Below are 19,563 nucleotides of genomic sequence, written 5' to 3'. Positions count from 1 at the left end.
TTGGCTGATCTGGAAAGCTCTATGTGTTTCAATTTTAAGCAAGCATACAAGCACAGGGGATTTTTCTCAACACTTGGAAGGATCTTTTTATGTTTGCTATTGCTCTAATGAGCTACAAGGCTACAACTCTAAAAGGGAAGCAGTAACTATGTGCTATTGCTACACATATTTTTGTATGTCCTTTAGGGAAAAAGCACATATACACTTAAGGTGTATCTGGTCTGCAAGTCATGTTTTCAAGTACAGAAAGTGTTTTCTCCTAAATATATATATATATTGCATTGTATGATATATGTGAAATTTGAAATATCCTTTAAAGTCTGTCAAGTTAATGTAGTTTTATGCATGATTTACTGTATGAGTGTCAACACCAGTTACAGCAAGACTAAATATCAGCAAGCTAGGCTTCAGAATTCAGTATACTGCAAGAGGCTGAGGTTTTACTTGTTTGGGGTTTGTTTTTGTTTGTTTGTTTGCTTGGTTTTTTATGGTGAAGGTGATAAAGGTTTGGATTAAAGTGAATTATTTCCCTGTGGGTGAGAAAACTAACTTGCCAGGTTGTGTATTTAATCCTAGTCTTTATTTATTTGCAGGACATGTGGTTTTGTATCAACAGACAAATCATATGGCTTCCTAGCTGTGAACTCCCTAGATAAACTAAGCCATGCCCTAGTTCACCCTCTCTGCAGCCACATGGAAGACAAAACTGTGGTGATGGTCTCTGTAGTTAGTGAGAAAGGATTGTCAACAAGCCCAAACTGGCTTCTCCATTTTTATCTCTAGTTTTGTACATACTTTGAGCTGTATAAATTCCTTGGATGGATTTCAGGTATCAGGTGTCTAAACATGTGCATTGCATCCGGCTAACCCTCAACAAGTATCTTTGTTAGAAAAGAAAACAGTATTGGAGGCAATAATATGTGATGATGGCTTCTTTAATGTAACAGCTAGGTGAGATTCCACACTAAGAATTGTCTAAATTCTAACATAAAATGAGTTTAAGCTCTGGGTCATTAACCTAGTATATTAGAAAACTATTTTTATTGCTTCATGCATTTCCTTGCTTCTACTTAGAATTTTTCAATTTTGTATTTTAAGTCTTTTGACATTCATCCTTATCAGATATTGTATTTTCCACTGATGAAATGCCTGCTCAACTGAGTTTGGTGGCAAAAGTTGTGCAAATAGAAAATTTTGCTTCGGGTTGTAAAATGAGGCTAACAAGATGACTACCTACAGCTAAATGGAGCCTGTATTATGCAGTCCTTGCATGCTTGAGTTTCCTACAGAAGTTACTGATAGTGCAGCTTTGCATGACTCAGAACTCATAATTTTTAAGCATTGCCGCATAAAGCTGAATTTTTTAATGCTTTTTTTTTCATGAGGCAGAATTATAGCTTATAAATAGTAATTTTTCCTCTGGAAACTGCGAACCACAGTTTGTCTGGTACTGTTTGCAAACCACTGGGTTTTGTCAGGTTAATTAAAGTACATGGTTTAATTTGTATGGTAATACAAATTAAAAAAATGTATACAAATTAATACAATAATAATACAAATATTTAAAATATTAATTTAAAATTTAAAACTCTGATTACAGGTGGTTTTTAACCATCCTTTATTAAAAGACTTCAATAGGTGGAAAAAAGCTTTTATTTCTTTTCTTTATCTCTTCTATAAATTAATACTTTATAAACTTGAGAATTGTTTGAGACATGAGAAAATGGAAGAAAGGTCCCCAAAAACATGTTAAATATTTTAGTGTTTGGGAAATATTGTATTTGCATAGTCGTAGAAAGCCACACAGATTATCTTCCCATCCTTCTGGAGGGGAAGGTGAGGTGATTGACAGACTGCATTTTGAGGCTATGCAGTGGCTATTCATTATTATAGTTCTAGTTTTTTAATAGGTTTTTTACCAAACTTTTCTCCAGTTGTCAGGGCTTCCCTTATGCTATCAGTGAAGGCTATCAGTATGCTTTTTGTAATGAAATGAGCAAAAATCTCAGATTGAGAATGTTTTGCTTAGCATAAGTAGCTGGGAATATTTTTTATGGACTGTAAACTAGTAGAGGAAGCTAAAAATGTGCATACAGCTGTATAACCAATGAAATAAACTAGATTATACCAGTGTAACAAATATAATAATTTTTTTTTTTTAAATCTATGCATGGATATAGATGTGTAGATAATGTTTTACAGCTATCTTTCTAATATTCTTTGCCTTTGGAATACTTTTCAGCATGCTATTACTATAGACAGCAAGATATATTTAAAATCCTGGATGCTAATCCAGGGTCTAACACAGACTTGTTCCCTACCCAGCACACAAGGATAGCAATAGATTTTTTGTATTTTAACAAGTTACTGCACTCTTGTCAAAGTTTAGAGCACAATTTGGCAAAACCTTTTATACTTACTGAACAGAAAGCAAGTATCTCTTTCAAAATAACTTCAGTCTAAATGTGCATGAAAGAAGGACTGAGCTCAGGAAGGAATGAGACACATGCTTTCCCTATAAATTGAGAGAATCAAAGCACAGTACAAAAATAATCTTGCCTTTGACATTCGAGCTTCTCTTACAACTTATTCATCTTCAGTCTTGAGCCCTCTTTTTTAATAGCATATTTTGTTCCAGTAGTATGAAATCCTCACAGCTGATATTGGCATACAAAAGCCAAAGCAAATACTTTGGTAAATTTTCAAGGCCATCTTTATTTGAATATTTTTCCTTATAACTGCAAAGAATGTACAAGCATTCCCCAAAAGAGCGAAGAAGTGAACTGTAAAATTCTTAGGTAAAGACAGGCTAGACTGCTACTGTCAAAGCTCTGATGATGACATTTCAGAAGCACAGATGTGCTGTATTAGTAATCAAAATTAAACCTTTCCCCTTTTTCAGGCTGGCTCAAGAAAGTAATTTAGAGTTCATAAGGTCTTTGGAAAAGCAAAACAAAACAAAACAGCAAACAAAAAAATAGCAACCAAACAAACTCAGCAAAACTTAAAAGAACCACAATCAAACCACATTAATTTCTTTCTTTTTACCTGGAACTAGGACAAAAAAAAAAAAAGAAAATGCATGCAATTTATAAGATACAAGGGATATATTATTCCCTAATTAGTCAGGGAGATTTTACCCTAATTCTGTAAATTCAATTTTTCTTAGACTTTACTAAATATTACACAATGGAATAGGGTTCCTCAAAAAGAGGAGGTTCTAAGGAAAGCCTATAGTGGACTTCCAGTAACTGAAGGGGCTACAGGAAAGCTGGGGAGGGACTTTGCAAGGATGTGTAGTGGTATGATAGGGGTGATGGTTTTAAACTGAAGGAGAATACATTTGAATTAGAAATTAGGAAGAAATTCTTTATTGTGAGGGTGAGGAGACACTGCAACAGGTTGCTCAGGGAAGTTCTGGATGCCCCATTCCTGGAAATGTTCAAGGCTTCTTGTGAATTAATTATGTCCTCATTATGAAGTATTTCCACTCTGGAACCCAAAACACTCACTCTTCCAATGTTACCAAAATATGAAAGTTGTCAGAGGACTCTTCTATCTGTGGTTCATACTATAGTGCATCATCAGTGAAACAGGAAGCACAAGAAAATGATAAGCCACAATTTTTAGTGGTTTAAAAAGTTATTGAAGTTATGTATTCAGAGCAGTGCCAGTGTGAGCATTCCTCCTGGCTAATTTCATTCTTCAACAAAGAAATTTTTGTGCTGTTTCAGGCACAGATTTATGGAGTCAGGCAGAAAGATGGCTGGACCTTTAAAAAAATTTTTTTGAAGGAAAAAAAAGACAAACCAACAAACTAGTATAAAACTAGTTCTGAGAATAAAGTACAAATCTGGAATTGAGGATTGCTGAGTTTTGCTTGTGCAGCTACCCTAATATAAGGTCTTCCAAAGCAGACAAACAATCTAAAATTCCATATCTATCTACTTTCAAGAGGCTTTCTGATGCAATAGTGCTTGACTAGTGCTTAATAAAGTTTACCCTTTACCTCTCTTTTACTTAACTACTTCATGAGTAATGAGTTCATAGCAGTGCACTTTCTCCTCCAACCCTTTGGGTGTGTTTGTTTCATGCTCGGCATAAGAGGGGCTCTTTGGAGTTTTGTTTGCCTCGATGAAATGGGACACAGATATAATAACAAACACAGGAACTGCAATTGTAAATTTTAAGTACATAAACAGATGTTAAGGTTCTATATGCTCTTTGAGACTTCCAAGTACCCTGAGAAACCAGAAAAGCAGTCCCTGAAAGTTCTGTTGTGAAAAAGAGGAAGCATAATGCAAGTTCTCGCAGAACACTTGGATTTTATTGTGTACTTATTTCAAGAAGTTGAAAATGAAATTTATAAAAAGTACACTTTTTCTGTTTATTTTTTTATTGTTGCTGAGGCTTTTGGAAGATAGTGTTAGAATAAGACAATGTACATAAGAGATTAATAAAATCTACTGGACTTTAGTACTGAAATCCCAGGCTAGTTAAGAATAATCAGTAAAGATTATTTTCAGTAATGTATTCAAAGCAAAACTGGAACTGCTTATTCTGCTCTGGTCAGCTGTCACTGGAGCTTTTAGCTTTGTATTCATAATGTCACATAGTACATGCAGGAGTAAATCAGATATCCTTAGACTAAACAAACAATGTCTCTACATCTTTAATTTCCACTCACTTCTACGTAAATGTTGGTTGATGTAGACATTTCTGTTTCCCTAGGGCTGACTTTGAGCTAAATTCCTTGTAGGACAATATTGGTTATATTTATAGAAATTCTACATCTCACTGTGGTAGCATAGAATTTATATATCTGCTAGCAATGAGTGTATCAAGATTCATCTCTATTTTCCAAATAATTCAGGAGTAAGATAGGAATTGATCCAGATACGCTGGCTCTCTAAACAGTGTCAATCTTTCCAAATAATTACCCTGAGCTTCCAGCCAGTCCAGGCAAACCGCAATTCTGTGCAGATCACAAGGGATGGAAGGATTATTGGCCTTTCCATTCACATTTCATCTTGAAACCCTGTGTTTATGAAATGTCATGAGAAAAATACTGCATTTGCTATCCTCCCTTATGATTAGCTAAGATGGGGTTTAGGGGCCAGCGAATGGCTTTCTTCCACTGAAAGGTTACCACAAAATAAGCACATCTGCTGTAGTTTAAGAAGTGTGGATCCAGTAATGCTTTCCTAATCACCACAGATATGGCACACAGGACATTTCTCCAATTCCTGGCTCGTTCTTCCCAGTGAAGTCACCAACCACAAAGTATTGTCTGTGCAAGACAAACTTCTGGCAGCAGTCTCAAGCAAAGGCACAGACCCAAACCATGAGAGATATGTCAGCAAACAGTTTAACTTCCTTTTTCTGTGTGAGTGACCAGAGCAACAGGAAGGCAATTTTTATTGAATCTTCATGGAAAGTAAGTTCTCAGAGTTTCTTTCTTGAGGAAGAAATAAAAGAAAAGCTAGAAGAGAAGTGCTTAGAGACAAACATGAGAGTAGCATTAAATGTCCAGGGAAAAATTGTTAACCTTAAGGGTAGATAAATTCATATAAGGGGTTCTTCACAAGAACACCAAGTACATGAACACAAAATATTGATCTCATGTCAACCCTTAACAGCTGGTATGCTGAACGATGAAACAGTTTCATCAGTATTGAACTGTATAAACTACTAAAAGACAAGACTTGACCTTGATTGTTTTCATCCTCTGATTTCAAGTTTGTGACAAAGCCCAGTCCTTCAAGTTCACATTCCAGGTTTGGTTGGCAATTGTCATTTTCCAATATTCAAAGAATAGCTCTTAGAATCTTTTGAAAGGATTTCCCAAATTTAAAAGGTCAGGGTTTTTCTCATTGCTCCTAATATAACTGATTTGGTTTTATTCTTTATTATAGTCTTACTTTGTTATAATCATAATTTCTTTAACTGATATCTAGCTCTAAGATCTGGCACAAAATGTCTCTTTTTCTAAAGTACTACCAGCCAAGTGTCTTATGTGAAATCAGTGACACAGATATAATTTTTCATTTTTATTTAGAACAACTTATTTTTTGGTTTTGGTTGTTAAGTTTGCTTTGCTTCCTCACTTCTTTTTCTTATTAAGATATTCTGTAGAAGTATCTTACAAACTAGTTGAGTGCTATTTATCACCTGTCCAAAATCTTAAATATCAGAAAAAATACATTTTTTTTTTGTTGGAATTCTAGGAAAGAGGCTCAGAAAGAGATTATAATCTTCAGCCTGTTATAAGTGGACAGAAGTATTATTCTTCCATATTCAGAAATCCTAACTGCTGCAATGTTTGTGATTATATCCCCAGCTAACTGCTGACCTTCAAAGGAAGTCTTTGAACATGAAAGAGGATTATAAACATTCCTTTCTCTCCTGGATATTTGAGAAAAAAATCCTGAATTGAATTTCTTGTAATAGAACTCTGCCATTACTTTAACTGCTTAAAGTTGAAAAAATAGATATCCATAAAGTATTACGAACATATTTATGAATCAAATTTTGAGAATGGGGTGTACAGCACCCAAAAATGTGGTTTCTTAAGTACTGCCACTTAAATTCCTTACTTATTTAAGAGGCTGAAAACAAATAATTCAATTACTTTTCTTTTAGTTTTTTTTAAATTGGAGCTTTTTTTCCTTTCTATTCTGTCAAGTCACTTTAGAGTTCATTAAAAAGCTGGAGGATTGAGGGGTGTGGTAAGGGTATGTGTGTCAGCCATGTGTATGCTTGTTGCCTGAACCAAAATTTGTTCTCTGATCAATTCCAAATAACCTTTACAGTCAAAGTGAAGTTATTAAGGCTGTTTAAACTTTCATTGGGTCAGCCTGAGCAGAGAACTGCATCGCCTGTACCCATCTTGCTCAGATAAGCTCAGTTAGGATAAAGAATCTGAAGGAGATGCAAGAATCAGTCAGTGTAGGAGTGAAATCTCTCTTGTGGAGATACATAGATGTGTTTCTAAAGTGGTGGAGCTCTTAGTTAACTGAAAATAGTTTTAAGGCCTTTAATTCAGAGAGGGATGTGTTTGGCTATGAACTGAAATAAGACAACACCAATGATGGAGGAGGAGGTAGAGCTTCTGAAGAGTCAAAAATCAAGTTGAAGATAGCACAGTAAGGACAAGATGACAGAGGTGTAAATACTGGGAAAATATTGGTTTCTCTCATTCTGGGCACTGTTTGTCCATAACACAGTGTATGCTTATTACTGCCTACACTAGAAGTGCCTCCATTCATCAAGATTTCCTCTTGTGCCATTCATCTAGAAACAGATGTAGCACAAAGCTGCTTTCTGAGATTTATTGTAAATAACCAGTAAACTTTCCCTTAGTCTACTCATACACAGTGATTTACAGAGATTGTTACTGGGACATGAAATTTGGATCCAGTTGCAAACAGAACAGAGAAATTCTTTATTTTTAAACTTCGTTTTATCCTGATATTCCAAGAAAACAAAGTTAGCATGACTGTATTGCTGTTCTATTTGTCAGTCCATGGCTCTACCCAAATTCACATTTATGTGGTCAGTCATTTTTGACCAATCTTGACAAGAGAGACAGAGCTGTCCAAGCTGTGATAGCCCTAGAATTTTTTTGAAAAACATTTACTATAGAAAGACATGAAAACCTAATTCATAGTCCACTAATATCTAAAAACAAAAGGACAAAATGGCAGTTTGAGCCCAATAGTTATCTATTCTCCTTGACCTGCATGTGGTAACCAACAAATCAACACACACTTGTCTCATGACACCATGTAACTTGTTGAGAACTATGTGCTCTTGAGAGAGTTGAGAGTATTTAGAGAAGAACTGAAAGAGGCTAAAGATGGAAGAAATCATGAGGACATGAGAAAAGTGATGTTATTGAGAGTATGAATGGACATGAACACATAGAAAACTAGGCATTATTAAATCCACTGTTAGCAGGACATATTTTTATTAAAATTTCTATTAATCAGCACTTTATACAATCTAATATTTCATTATATTAAAATCTTCTATAATGAGATAACTGAGAGAATAAGGAACATGCAAATTTGTGTCATTTGTACTGTAGTTTGTAGCATAAGTGTCTATATATTTTTTTTTAAATAGTTACAAAAGTAAGTCCCAACCACTGGCTGGAAGGCAAAACCCATTGTAAAGAATGTTTCCCTCCAGCCTGCACAATTTTCAGCCATGCAGAGGCAGGCTCAAGCTCCTGCCAATTCCCAGCTGCTGAGTCTTCTATTGTGCTTGTGCAGGGGAAAACACCTACAGATACAGCTACCCCCTTGGCCAGTGGTTTTAACTTTTTCCACATCATCACCCCCCAGAAATGAGGACCCTAAATGAAGGCTCTAGTTCTGTGGCTGCCAAGGTTGCAATGTTTTCTGACCTGCCCTAAGGTCAAACCCATGCCAAGAGAAAAACATTTGGCTTCTTTTTTTCCTAGTAATATTGATGTGTTATATTTTGATCCCTTAAGGTGTACTTGCAACATGCTCTATCTTAAAAGTAGATGTGCTTAGACCAAACACAAAAAGGCTTTTAAACTAAAAGCCAGCTTTTATTGGGATCTGAATTAGAATGCTTTTCAAACTCAGTAACTTCAGTATGAGTAGGAACAATAGAACAGAAATAAAAGGATTAACTCACAGTTGTCCTCTTACCTACTTGTTGCAGTTAACTCAAACACTTTCTGAGTGGCCTCAAGCTCTGCTCCTCCTCTGGTCCTGAGGAAGCATCCCCTTGGCTCAGTAGGACTATCCCTCTGTTTTCTGTCATTTCACAGTCTTTTACATGTGAGCTGCAGACAGGCAGCTCTGTGCTGTGTCTCCCTGTCCTGCTAAGCCTCATTTGCTCTGTGATCTCCTTTCTGCTCCCTTCCTCTTGTAAAGCTGCTCAGTAGTTTCCCAGGTAAAGAGGAATCTTCTTCCTCCATCAGAGGGTTCAATGAAAGATTATCACACTGATTAAAGAAAAATAACATAAAGTTGAAAACAAACATGCAATCTTTCTGTGTGTTTCCATTTGTAAATAAACAGAGATTCTCAAATATACAATGTGAAAAGCAAGCATCACATGTTCTCTTATAAAATGGCAAAAACTGCTATTGTGTAGTTCTTGCATTATGATTGTCACTATTTTTGTGGTTTTGTGGGTATATTTGGTGCCCACTTCTGGGGTTTAGTGTTCCAGATTCAGATATAAGTTCTGATGGTGAGTTTTGTTTAAAATTACAGTATAGCTAAGAAATTTACACTGTACAAGTATTGGAGAGAGAAGAAAGGTGCTATGGACTACCAAGCTCTAAAATTAAGAGCGTTTCCCAAGACAAGAAAAAGGACAGAAAAAACTGGCAGGAAACTTTTTTATGAAAAAATGGGCAGCTCTGTAAAGCAGGTCATCACGTATTCACGGAGTACATAATGAAAAGAAGGGTGAAATAGTAGGCTGTTTTTTTTTTTTTTTTACATTAACATTGAAAAGATCTGCTCTGAGGAAAAAAAAAAGGAAAAATTTTGAAATCATCTTATCAATGTGTAATCTCAAAAGTTGAAAAACTGTAATATGCAAATAAATTCAACCTGCTTTTAATGATTTTACACATTACAGAGCTGGCTAACTCAGGCCACATTGTCAACACATTTCAGAATATGTCATGTTTTGATATTTTATAAATTTATTTACTATAAATACAAAAAAATAGTTGATGTGCTGTAATATGATAAATTTATTACTCAGTCTTTGAAAAGATTTGTGAAATTAAGATATATTTTCTTGATTTTAAGTTATTGGGTGTGGAAGAATAAACACAGAGCATTGTACCATCTTTGCAACAGTCTGGAATAGTCAAAAAGTCATCTGCAAGGAACCATGAAGAAATAATTTACACTTTTTTTTCCCAGGCAGATGAAAAATTGCTTTGTCCTTGCGTTTACAGTAGTCGGTTAATGAAATCAGGTTTTGAGCTATATAAGAGCTGACTTCAGCTTATACAGAAGTCTTGGTCCTGTGCCTTCCTCCACTGACACTGTGCCTTTACAAAATGTAAATCTGTTCCTTATTAATACAGAATATTTGTCTTGGCTCCCTGCCACTTTATCCCAACAGTCGACATAAGATCATCATAAGAAAAACAGAACATAACAAGGATTCTTTGACCTCAGAGATTTTTGGATGCCACCTGTCTGTTAGTGCTGTTGATGAACAACACAGGTTAACTAGGGTTTTTTTTTTCTGCCTGGTGGTGCATGTTAAGCAGCATGAAGGCTGCTCTGAATTATACAAGTACAGGGATTCATTGCACAGCAGCATTAGAATCAAGGAAATATTTTGCCATTCTTCATCTGTATCACATATTCCTTGCTGCAACCAAGGCAAAAAGGTTGAATGGATGCTGGGATGCTTTTAGAAATTCTGCCATCATTAGCCTTAGTTCACCATGTGTTATTATCAATATATGGCATATTAAAGACCATGGGAAATATTTTACTTTATCAAAGTGCCAAGCATAACAGTTGAAATAAACCATTGTTTTTTGTTGTTTTTTTTTTTTTTAATTTAGGCAAATAAACCAGGTTTAGAGTTACCTATTCTTCTCAAAAAAAATTCAAGAAAATACTTACATTTCAAGGTTCTCTTCCTGCTAGCTAATAGAGTAGCATTAATGCTGAAGTTAGAAGGTCTAAACACTGATGACAGAAGAGACAATTGAGCTACTCATAACAAAAATGGGGGATTTCTGTTTTGTATTAGGTATAGTAAATTACCTCTGCTGTATGCAATGATAATGGTTTTTTTGGAAAGTCAAACACTGAATACCAGAATTGAAGGTTTTTATTTGTGAGGGAGGTGCAGGGGGAGTTTGTGGTCTTCCAATTACAGTGTCTGAACACACATACATGAGAGTTTGAATTGAAATTGCCTGGGAATACTTAATTCCAGTTTTTCTTAAATTCTGAAGTCTTGACTCTGTAACCATAACAACACTAACAGAACGGGGAGCTAGGTGAAAGGTTGTGATGACATTATTTTTATTGCATCTGAAGTGTCTTAGGTTCTCATAAATTGTTTAAAGGTCATTTCTCTGAAGGTTTCATAAATTTAACTTGTTAGCAAGAAACCAGAGAGTAAATTTGCCAGACTTCTGTGAAATTCATCTCTAATATCAGAAGATGACTGTACAATTCATGCAGAGAAAACAACCCAGCATTACTCTTTTCCATGGACCACACTGGCACATGTTGAACTTAACTGCATTTGCTGAGAGATGGGTAATTCAGATGAAGTGTAACCCACTGTCTCTAGTACATGGAAAGTAAGCAAGAGAGAAATTTTGTGGCTTTTTGCTTAGTTGTTTGTTTCCTGTAGACAGACCTTTAAAGTACAAGCAAAAAGCTTGACAGAATATGTTTTTGTTGATGTAATCTTAGCCTGTATTTGTGCACCTAGCTTGTATAGTGTTGAGAGGAAGCAGCATTAGGTGGTATTGTCTAGTGTTGTCTCCCATGTAAGCAGGTAAATTTATGACTGTCTGAGAATGACAATATGATTTATGATCTCCAAAATATACTGCAATCTACCTGCCAGGAGCAGCACCCTATGCTGGCAGGCTCTGGTTAAAGCAGACCATTTCAGCTGATAAAAGACCAGACCAATGCTGAAAAGGGGCAAGGGCAAAGGAAAGAAAATACTTTTATCACATAGTTTCAATCACTAGTGCCAAATGTCTGGTTTAATACAGACAAAACACTGCCATTGGTCAAGAATATGAAATCAGCATCATTTCTGAAAGCAAAATAGTTTTGTTACCAGCTGTCAATGCAGCTGCATGGTCAGGCTCTCTGTTAGGTCATTCCTTAATCTTTATTCTTTCAGAAGTTGCAGCCAGGGGCTGTCTCTGAGACACAAACACATAAAAAGTGGTTTCTTGAGATTTATGTTTTCTCTGTCTCCTTCTCTCCTTTCTCTTTATGCTCTTCTCCTTGTAATCTTCAAGAGCAAATCAAATATGATGTCCAACTTCATGTTCCACAAGTAGCACAAGGGAGGGAGGGAAAGAATAGGAGAAACACAGGAAGGCAAAAAAAGAAAGTCATGTAAGTTTGGATCAAATTTTAAGATAGTAAAAAATAAGTGGGAAACAAGAATTGAAACCAAGATGGACAGACAGACTGGCATGAAAGAGTCATTCTTTACTGTAAGCTGATTTAAGCCAAGGCATATCTCTTCAGTGAGCTTTTTTTACTTTGCTTCAGCAGTTCAGATGCTGCTGTACTGATACAGACTTTTGAGTAGGTTCACTTCATTTTGTAAATGGTAATTTGTATTAGTTCAATCTCCTAGGTTTAAGAGAAAATAGATAAGACCCTTTTTTCACTAGTGCAATATTCCCTGTGCTCGGCATATCACTTGAAGCACCTGCACCCAAAACTCCTCTGAGTTGCCAGCCCTGCACTCACAGTATCCTGTCTTTTAATTCTAGTTCACAAAATTACAAATTTTCACTGTTTTATTCAAGTGTAAAATGGCAAGAGGTTTTTTTATGGACAATGTTATTTGTTCTGGCTTTAATGTTTTACAAAGCACATCTCCAGGCTCAAAAGCAGTGGGCTGAAATTCAGGATTCAGTCATAGTTTGAGTTCTGATCTCCAGTGGTCAGTGATCAAATTCACTACATAGGTTTGAGCTATTTCTTTTCTGTTGTGTGAATATCTTGTGTCAGCATCAGTTAGAATTAATCAATATGCCTTTCTGGTGGGTTGCTCTTCAAATAAAGTGGAATTGAAATACTGCTTTGTCCTAAAGAAAATTCTATTTTTAAATTAATTATTTTTTTAAATGGAAGAAATCTTAAGCCTTTCATTTTGTAAAATGGTTAGCTAACAGGATAGCTATTTCTGTCTAGAATCTAGCACCAAATCCTTTCTTCAGTGCCAGGAGCACCTTCCCCATTTGCCTCACTGGGGCTTTTAACTGTCAGTGTTATTTTATGATTGTGGAAAATCTGTTACCAGAAAACTATTTTTTAAGAAGGTGGGGAAAGGTAGCATTAAAAAGCATATAATTGTTTGAAATGCTGAATTTGAGGTCTGTATGTCTGCTGTGAGCACATATTTCTACTATTGCTGAACGAACCCGTGCCATAAAATAGAGAGCATGCCACATACCAACCCTTGGTGAATTCAGTTGGGGCCTGCTTCATTGAAAAAAAGCAAATGAACAGGGAATAATTTTCATAAAGGTCTGTGATTCCTTTTGGCAGAAGAAAATACACTTGGGACAAAAAAAAAGTCATGTAGAAAACTATCATATGAGTTTGAATCAGGAAAAAATTTAGTGACACTATAAAGTGATTTGTTTTTCAAATCAGTGTAATTCTAAGCAAAGCAACTTTTTGTTCTTAAGTTTTTAGAGTAGGAGCCAGGCAAAGAAATCAGACAGGAGATCAGGAAATTTTCAGACACTGAGAGAATTTCTTTAAAACTTAATTTCAATTTTTCTGTGAAACATGAGGTATTTTATGTGTCAACTAAATTCAGTAAAAAATATTTGCTCTGAAATGTTCCAATCATCTCTATTTAAAATGACTGAAGCTGGAGATGGTCTTTACCCTTCCCCCTTTAGTAAAAGGTTTGCCTGGACCTAAGGCTTGTCACAAGCTGTCTGTGATAAAATGCTCAACCTCATGTTCCTATTCCAACATCAGACATTGCTTGTTTTCTGTTTAAACATTTAAGAGAAAGCATTAAGGTGCTGTTCCTCCTACTTAGCTGTGCAACACCAAGATGCACCTGTCTAATCTGAACTAGTTATTGTGAAAATGTTATAGCCTCTATTTTACATAGTATATCCTAGTCTGGATTGTGTCTAGGTGTGTCCTGTTTCACGTGGTTAATGTCCCACTCTAAACTTTACAACTGATCACCAGAATTTCATTGTGTATCTGTGCAAAAAGCAGTTATATTCACTGACTGAGTCTTTCTAACAGTTACCTTTCCTTTTTCAACACAGGCTGTAATTAGAACCTCTCTTTGTGGCTGTAAGAGCAATGAGTAATCACAGTGTGTCACGGTGGGGACCTGGGAGTAACTGATAGCACACCCTGGGAGCAAAGAAATGAGAAAATGCATGTAGAAAATTACGATGCCAATATGAATTTTCTTCCAAATTGCCATCTGTTAGCACTTTAAGCTCTGCATTCTCTAAAGAGTTTCATTCACTCTTTTAAGGAACTCTTTCCAGTACATATCATTAAGTTCTTGGCTTCTAAGATGTACCCTGGCAAGGACTCCCTCAGGTCAGTTAAGCAGTATCTGACAAATAGCTTCTTTATTATTAGTTTAAGATGAATTTCCTTTCAGTTTGATTGAATGTTCTGGAGGATAGACAGCAACAAACAATTTTTCCTCCATTTAGGATATATCATTTAGTTTTTCTTCATCATATCTTCTCTCACTCGTCTTCTGTGTAAATTAAATCTGATCTTCTCAATCTCTGCCATATGATTTTAATCACTATAATCTCTAATGTCTTCTATCTTACCCTCTATGCATAGTGCATGCTTTTTATGATACAAAGTGAGCAGTTGAATAATCTATGAGGATGCCCAGATCTTTTTTCAGAGTGCTTACATTTCATTTAGAATCTGTTTATAGCTCATATTACTCTGCCTCATGTTGACTCGTATTTGCCAGTTATGAATTTTAGCAGTTTCTAGAATAGAACTATTTAGAAACATATCTGTTTCTACCTCAAATCAAGGCCCTTGTTATCACATCCAGTCACATTATACAATTCTATTCAGAGTTTAGTTAGCTTTCTTTTATAGCTAACTATGGGGAAATCTTGGCTTACATATTGCTCTCTACTTTGATGCACTGATGGGAGTTTCCAGCATCTAAGGTTCTTAGGAGTCCATGGTACCAGGTACAACAGGTAAGAGCTGACTCTTCTAAAGAAATTTATCATGAGAAATACAGGAAGGGTAAGAGTCTTGATCTTCTTTTTGGATACTTTCTAATAATATTCTCATAAATGTATTCATAGCCAGTTTACACCCATTTGTAATTGTGCCAGTATCACTCCATAACCTTAAAAAACCCTCAGTACCTCTTTATGTTCATCTTCCTAAGTGTTTCTAGAGATATACCTTTTTGCTCTTCTTTCAGTAAACTAAACAAGCTGAACTCTTCAGAAACCCTCTTGTAAGACAAACTTTATATTTTTCAGCTCACCCTAATAGTCTGACTGTGCCTTATCTCCAAGTTCATATTTTTGAACAGGTATGACCAGAACTGTACAGTGTTTCAGAAAACATCTAACTGTCTCCCAGTGGGTTAATGTGCCCTTACCTACATGCTACAGCTTCTTGCACTCTTCAGGTTTTTTCCCCCTAAGGTTACATAGCATTGCTAACTCATAGTCACCTGGTGATGTATCCAGGTATTTTACTTTCTCTGCCACCTTCACCCCATGGTTCCATGATTTTAAGAAGCAGAATACCAAAGTTTTTACATCTTTTCATTCCTGAGTTAATTATTCTCTGGATGCCTTGCTAGCTGTGATGTTTGAATGTTTGATCTGAAGCACTTGACATTCAATTTTACCATCCTCTTCACTTGTCTGTTCCAAGAGAGGTTTCTCCTTGTTTCTCCTCTGTGTTTAATCACAAATGAAATAATGAGACTCCCAGTTCCAGCTACAGTTAGCAGGCAACAAGTTACCTTCATCATAAGTATATCTTCTGAGCCTGTTAACACCAAATTTACTACCAGGAGGTTTGTATATGTTGATAAATACTACAACTTTCATTTACATACTGATGATACCATGCACTCTAAATGGCTAACTGTTGGCTGTTCTGAATGTAAAAATGGCAGAGGATATTAGGGTTTTCTGTGTGAAAAATGTTTCAGAGAAAAATAAGAAAGCAGATATGTCTCTGAGCAGAGAAGAGGTGCACTTTGGCAGAGAGAATGACAAGAGAGCTATTGCAAATAGGAGTACCTAGCTCTCTACTTATCTTTTGTTAATTGTTTTGCCAGTGACTGAGTGATCTGTGTTATGGACAGCTGCAGACAAAAAGAGAAATTAGTGCTGTTTTTACACGTATCACATGCTGAGTGTACCTCACTCCCATCTACTTATGAAATTTCTGTGTGCAGGGGAATCTGTGGTCACTGTCATTTGTCTAGTAATTATTTTTTTCTGTTTTGTCTCCATTATTTGAGCAGTTCATTTTACCCTGGGTAGATTTAAGCAATTTATTAGAAATAAAAATACTGTGGGCATTTTCATTGTCATAATTTTAGCAAATAACTAGGTGACAGGTGCTCTCTGTTATTCCCCCACTACACTCCCAGGGGAAGATAAAAAGGAAAATAAGGGAAAGATACTTTAAGGTTGGAAAAAAAAACCTAGAATGGTTTTAATGAAATAATAAATAACAATATAATGATGGTGACTTATATAGAAATATGTAAATATGAAACCCATGCTCCTCAATTGGTGATTGCTTCCCAATGAGGATGGTCCCAAACTGGGCTCAGCAGCACATGGAGGTGCCTGAGTTCAGGGTCCCAGCTCAGACATGAGAAGGCAGCCTGCCTAAATGAAGGAAGTTTTCTCCATAAAGAAAACAGGATTCAGGAGCACCAGCAGTAGCAGCAGAGGGAGAGGTGACAAATAGACCCCCAACCCAGACAGCACCCCAGCCAGAGAGATCAGGAGAGACTTCTCACAGGACAGACCACCATTTATGATTTAATATTTTTAGCTTTTAATCAGGTACAACATAAAACAACAGGACTTATGAAAAAAAGGGAAAACAATACTGTGTTTTGAGTAAAGTTAACAACTTTCAAAAAGTAAAACACAGAACACTGCTTTATACAAGGGTTGGACTGGATGATCTCTGAGGTCCCTTCCAACCCAGCCAATTCTATGATTCTATGATTCTATGATACTGAACATCAGTCATTTTGAAATATCTGTAATTACTGTTGCTGAGGAAGAAAAAAAACCAAAAAAGCCAAACAAAAAATAACCCCCAACAAAGAAACAAACCAAACAAATTGTAGCATTCAGTTTTCCATATGCCTCAAGGCCTCGCTTGAATATAGAGCTTGCTGGAATTTCTCTTTCCAAGTTAATATGGAGCTATCATCATGTTTATTCTTGGAGGTCATGGGCTTGATTCCCTACTGCAAAGCTCTTGTCATTCGCCCCTACCGAAGAACCATACATAATAACATAACCATACACATTATATTGATAGCATTTATCTGTCTCAGAATGGAGAAAATAGTTGCCCAAGTCAGGAATGAAATGCCAGAAGGAAAATGAGCAATCAAGTACACATCTGTACTTATTTAGAGTTTTGCGTATGCTACCTTTATTATAGCACAAAGTTTCATATTCTGAGATGCAGCAGGGTATCAGTCAGGCACATTCATGTAAATTAAACCTGCACTGAACGAACATCAAAAACAACAAAAATCTTATCTGCTTTTTATTTTTCATTCTGAGTGAGATGATCCATAACCTCAGGCACAGGATGCAGCAACACAGGCATTGCTAAAGTCATTCCTCTGCATAACCAATATCTATACCAGGAAATGAGTTAGAAATCCTAGAAGCAAATTTGGAGGGTTAACATTCCTCCCTCCAGGGTGACTTTCCCGTAAGAACTTGCTAATAGCAAAAGACATTTTGTCAGGCAGGATAGATTAGGATGTGCACTGGGATGGAAGTACTCAAGTGCTATTTCATCTGTCTTTCTCCCTTGCTCCTCCTGTTTCAACTATGAGGAGCTTCCTGTCTGAATAGATTGCAGTGGCTAACTTTGTATTTCAGATAAGCTTAAGACTCATGTAAAATATGCTGCTGCTAATTAGTCAAGATGTAATTAGTCCAAGGAAATTAATTGTACATAAATAATGTGGAATTTCAGCTTCATGGCTCAAGAGATAAATTCAGAGCCTTTTCAGAGTTGTCTGTCTTAAAAACAAAATAGCAGAAAGGGATTATTAAGGAAGCTCTTCAAAATTCCTACTACCCTCTTAATGAAGATTTAACACATTGCCAGAAGAGATGGTTGATCTGCACTTTGCAAGGTCCTTCCACTACATCAGCGTTTGCACATGCCCAACTGCTCTCATCAGGGAGGAAGCTAATGGTGACTTTGAAGAAGCAACTTATCTGCCTCCCAGCTGAAAGTAAGAGCTGCTAAGTACAGCCCATGCACAGCAATGGGGAGGTAATTAAGAGTGTTCTCCTTCATTAACTGGACTTCAAGTGAGCCATCTCTTGGGTGCATACTACAGGATACTCTGACCTGCCTGGAGCTATTAGAGTCATTAAGGTTCAGTTCAGAATTGCATGTCAAGGACTGCACAGGAGAAAGTTGAAGTTTGACTTCATTCCCTATACATCTGCCTGATATTATTACTCTTATTAACTGATACAGTTTTGCAGTAACAGCCAAAGGACAAAGTCTGGGGGTTGAGGGATGAGAATGTATTATTGTGGTTGCAAAAGCAAAGGAACATGTATTCTGTTTCCTCAGTACACACAGCTAAGGAAATCTCTTCCTTGTCCTCAAAAACACTATGAACTGATACCACACTTCACTTGGAACTTGCCTTTCTGCCTTTTTCCTGATTTTTTTTTTTTTTTTTTTTTTTTTTATTTTATTCCTGGATATAAAGATGGAGACCTTTCTTTTATCAACCACACAGTCTTGCATGCACTGGACAGAGTGTAAATGCTACAGAAAAAGGTACCAGATGAGAACAACACCGTTGCATTACCCACCTCACACAGCTACAAAGAGGTCTGCAAAGAGTTAGAATCAAAGAAGTGGGTAGATGTACCTGAAGGGGACTACTTGAAAGCTAGAAAGGTTCTTTTTGCAAGTGTATGTAGTGATAGTATGCAGGGGAACAGTTTTAGACTGGAAGGGGGTAGATATAGATTAGATATTAGGACAAAATTCTTTCCTGCAAAAGTGGTGAGCACTGGAACAAGTTACTCAGGGAATCTGTAGATGTCCCCTCCCTGGCAGTGTTCAGGGACAGCTTGGATGGGGCTTTGAGCAACCTGGTCATTTCCAGCCTGGACCATTCTATGAATCTATATATTTCATTCCAGACAATGGATTCTGTGTATAAGTTTTGGTTAACTTCCAAAGTAGTTTGATTGGTTGGTTACAGCCTGAAATGGTTTCTGGGTTTTAGTTTTAAAATTATATTATATATATTTAGTTATAAATTTATATAGAGAGGAATATAATTTTCTGATCAGTAAACCAGTCTCAATCTTTTTTTTCTTATCAAAACCTCCTATCAGCCATAAGAGCCCCTAAGCTTTTTCACTTTAGAATATTCCTCAGCTTTCCAATGGAGTGCTTGTTTAGAATTATTTTTATTTTATCTTAAATTCATGGTCTAGAACTTTTGCTTTCTCTAACCTAAGTTATTGACAGATATTGGTGCCACTAAAATTCTCATTCTATTCTCTGAAGTTGGAGAGCAATTTCTTTA

At 36.2% G+C, this 19,563-nt stretch overlaps 1 protein-coding gene and 1 long non-coding RNA gene across 4 annotated transcripts in view; one reads left to right on the top strand and one right to left on the bottom strand.

The window, feature by feature from the left end:
* MALRD1 (MAM and LDL receptor class A domain containing 1) overlaps nucleotides 1–19,563 on the top strand; it is a 225,185-nt gene that overhangs the window by 188,498 nt on the left and 17,124 nt on the right. The gene's annotated exons all lie outside the window — the stretch shown is intronic.
* The window catches only part of LOC139792158 (uncharacterized), a 36,398-nt gene continuing 25,671 nt past the window's right edge, over nucleotides 8,837–19,563 (bottom strand). The window contains exon 2 of the long non-coding RNA XR_011724166.1: nucleotides 8,837–8,950. This is a non-coding gene — a long non-coding RNA (uncharacterized lncRNA). The remainder of the gene's footprint in view (nucleotides 8,951–19,563) is intronic.

Source organism: Heliangelus exortis, chromosome 2 (genome assembly GCF_036169615.1).
Source record: "Heliangelus exortis chromosome 2, bHelExo1.hap1, whole genome shotgun sequence".
NCBI classification, from domain to species: Eukaryota; Metazoa; Chordata; class Aves; order Apodiformes; family Trochilidae; genus Heliangelus; species Heliangelus exortis.
The sequence above is the reverse complement of the archived record's forward strand: the minus strand, read 5'-3'. Positions and strand labels throughout refer to the sequence as shown.